This window comes from Vitis riparia, chromosome 11, assembly GCF_004353265.1.
Source record: "Vitis riparia cultivar Riparia Gloire de Montpellier isolate 1030 chromosome 11, EGFV_Vit.rip_1.0, whole genome shotgun sequence".
Classification (NCBI taxonomy): Eukaryota; Viridiplantae; Streptophyta; class Magnoliopsida; order Vitales; family Vitaceae; genus Vitis; species Vitis riparia.
In genome coordinates, this window is record NC_048441.1 from 1648843 (window position 1) to 1653022 (window position 4180).

A 4180-nucleotide genomic window follows, 5' to 3' on the forward strand; every position below is an offset into this window, starting at 1 on the left:
AGAAATAGGGAAAAGAAAAAAAAAAGGAAAAAAATCTTTTGGGGATTTATAACTCTTTTGGAAACAATCTTTTTTTTTTTTTTAAGACTTAAAAATGATCTACGGTTGAAAGTATTTTGAAAAATAAAAATGATAAAAGAGAAAGACAAAAATATCAAATTTTTGCTTTCTTTTAATCATTATTATTTTTTTCAAAACATTTTAATTTCACTTTTAGGAATTGTGGTCACAATTCTTATAAGAGAGATAAGAAGATAAGAAAAACTAGGAAGAAAAAATAGAAAAAAATAAATATATTTTGTCTTTTTTTTTTCTTCTTCTTCTTCTTTCCTCTTGACTCGATCTCTTAAAAAAAATAAATAAATAAATAAATAAATAAAAAAAAGAAGAGAGAGAAAGGTAAAAATAAATAAATAAAAATAAAATTAAACCAAAAAAAAGGGGAGAGAGGAAGTTGTTTTTCCTTCTTGTCCTTTTAGCCGCTATTTGCCTTTTGGTAGCTAAAGGATGACAAAATCTCAGCCGTCATCATTGCTAAATACACAAAATCACTTTTCCTAAATTGATTTCCATTTTCATTGTTAAGTAGAGCGACAGAAGTAAATTTATTTTTAAAATTAATATAAGGCTATTTTATCTAAAAAAATAATTTGTGTTATTTCACTAAAATATCTATTTATAATTCTTAAGAATATTCCTAAAGTGATTCTTATTGGGATAATAAATATGTGGGACATGGGACAAAAGTATATATACTAAAATCCAAGACATGTCACGTTCAAATTCACCCGTAAAAAACAATAATAATTTCAAATAATTCAAAGGGTTGTCCAATAAAAAAAAAAGTAACTTTCAAAAAGTTACTTAAAGTTAGAAAAAAAGAAGGTATTTTCATTGCTTGGAATGAAAAATATTATCTTCTTAGGAGTTAACCTTGATGTGAAATGACATTACATTTTATAGATCTTATTAGATGAACTTAATTCATTAATATGCTTAAAATGTTCCTTCAAAGAGACGATTCAACGTCAATCAAGTTTCTAATAAAAAAAATACAAATTTTCAACAAAGTTGTCTTTTATAATTATTAAATTTGATATCAAGTCATGTCTTTAATTGATAACTTTGGGTTTGGATATGATGTGACCAAAACCACAAAAATTTAAAATAAATTTTCAACTACTATTTCGATATTTAAAAACATATATAAACCTTACCACGATTTTTTAATCACAATTATTATTATTTTTTTTAACACCAATACAAATCGAAAAATAATTTATTTTATCGAGTAGGGTCATAACTCCTGGATACACCTAATGGCAACGACAAAATGACAACATAACATGCCACCTCCCTTGAACGTTACTTATTTCGTATGAATTATTTTTCATAAACATCAATATTATAAAAAATTTCTTATTATTATTATTATTTAAATATATTGCCAAATATTATAATTTCAAAATTAATGATAAAAAAACAAGGTTTTGATATGACTCTCCTCCAAAATTTAGGAACATGTTGTAATGTTATGGCTAAGAGGGTTTTGCTTTGTTTTGTGGTTGAATGTGATAGGACTATCCAAAATAAGTGTCTTAGCTTATTTTTATTTGGCATTATTATTTATTTGGTTCTATTACTTCCCTTTCTTTGGCTGCTAGTCAAATTTGGACCCCATTTTGGAGTTTTGTACCCACTCTTCAATTCTTTAATGCAATTTTAATTTTATTTTACTTTAAAAAGTTAGTAGTCTTTAGAATTTATAAGTTATTAAAATAAATAAAAAAATTAAAAGTGAGTTTGAAAGTGTTTGCAAATGTTTTTATTGGGAATGTTTTCTTAATAAATGTATTTAGGATAATCCCGTATGAAATGTTTTTTCAGAAAATACTATAAGTGATTTTTCAAAAATTTTAAATATTTTTAAAATTTTGTCAAACACCTACTACTTTTTTCAAAAACCTTTTTTAAGTTAACAACACTTTCTAAAATCGTTGTGAAACTAACTCTAATGATTTATTTGAAAATTATTTTTTAGAACAGTTTTTAGAATAAAAAATATGTTTGATAATAAAAAACTATTTTCTATTTTATATTATAAGAATAAAAAATATGGTATTTTAAGATAATACATTTTAATTGTTTTCTATTATTTGTTTAGGACTATTTTAAAAAATAATTATATAAATATGATAAATGATTAAAAATAAAATATTAGATATAAAAATAATTTTTAAAAATATTAAAAATATTTTAAAATTATTTAAGATTTTCAAATAATTTTTTTATTTTACAAAAATCAAAAAACAATTTTTAAAAACCGTTTTAAAAAACAGTTACCGTAAATTTTATTTTTTTAACTATAACAAAAGGGCCCCTGCAATATGGAGTCAAGATTTTACTGTGTACGATTATATATGGACCATTGAAAAAAAAAATGTAGCCACATGACCTCTTTTGATTACTTGTCATTTTCTGATATGACATTGATTTATGTTTTTTTTTTGTGCTATTTTAAAATCCCATAATAAAAATAAAAATAAGAGGACCTAAAACTTTTGAAATAAATTAATATTATTAAAATATTTTGCATAATTTTTATTTTGCCACATAAATGACCCTCTCTGTTGGAAATAAGCAAGTAAAAAATATAAATATAATTGAACTAATTGTCATATGAATTACCTCATATCAAACAAGTATATTTATTATTCATATATATATTTTTAATAAAAATGATAATTATACTATGATTTTCTTATGCAACAAATACATTTTTGGTACATTTTTTTTCATATCTAACATATATTACCATTTTTTTTTATTACATCTCATAGTCGCTAAAGCCATGAATTGGATGATTAATTTTGATGATTGATCGATACAATTAGGATCCCTAATTTAAAATTTAAAATGATCCCGACTTAAATCAAATAGTAGTTTAGATAAAATTTAAGATCTTTAACTTAACTCGAAGAATGGTTTGATTGATCTCTAATTTTGCTATCAAATTGCTTTAAATTCCATTTATAGTTTTTCGATGCCTCACAATTTCATTCCAATCATTTCAATTTACATCGTTTTTTCCTCATGGATGTTAAACACACTTACCATCCCAATCAACATACCATAAGTAATTTTAACTTTTTGTTTAAAATTAATAAAAGCTATTTAATAACAAGAAGATTAAAATTATATTTTTTTGTAAATCGAAGCCACTTTATAAAATTGTTAAGAAGCATGATATGCATATAAAGTCCAAATCCTATAAGCTTTAAATTTTTAGGAAAATTAGTAGTTTAACATGGTATCAAAACTTGATTTAATGAAAGATCTCTGCAATTTGCATATTTATTTCTCATTTATTTGTTCGAAATGAATCCAAATTCTGCTATCTTCATCTGTTTTGTTGAATTTTTTTTTTGGTCAAAATCTATTATGGCATGTGAAGGAAGGTGTTAAAAAAAAAGAGATATGTATATTGAATCCAAATATCGATAATTCAATAAAAACTATAATAAAAACCAAGTAGAAAATTGTGATTTCATAATAGGTAGACTCAAGCTACATCGATAAAGCACATTAAAAGTGATGATGCATGAAACACAAAGCAATTAGGAGAAATTGGTGCCATGATTTGTTCAAACTTTTGAATAAAACTGAAAGAATAATGAAAGATGAAAATGGGGGGTAGTGAAGAAGAAAAAGGGTGGGGGCAATGGGCCATACAGCCCCCACCACCCAACCCCACCTGTCTTTAGGATGCCTTTATGGTAATGCATGAATGATGGCCGGTGACCGACCTCCCCAGTTTCTCTCTTTTCCCAATCCTCACAAAGCGGAAGTCAGCACCATCGCCCACCATTAACCCATTTCTCTCCCAAAAATAACCAAAAAAAATAAAAATAGAAAAAATGAAATAAAATTTTCAAACTTCCCAAAAAAAAATAAAAATTTCCAAGTTAATCTGGTAGGTGCTTGGGATTTGAGATGTGTTTTTGTTTTTGTTGGTGTATGATGGTCTAATTCTTTAGAATGGGTTTTGGTTTTTCTCTGCATTGAATTTTTGTGGATTTTAATAATAATAATAATAATAATAATAATTATTATTATTATAGAAATATAAATATATTGAATTACAGTTCATTTCTTTGTCATGTGGGGGTGGCTTTTTGCT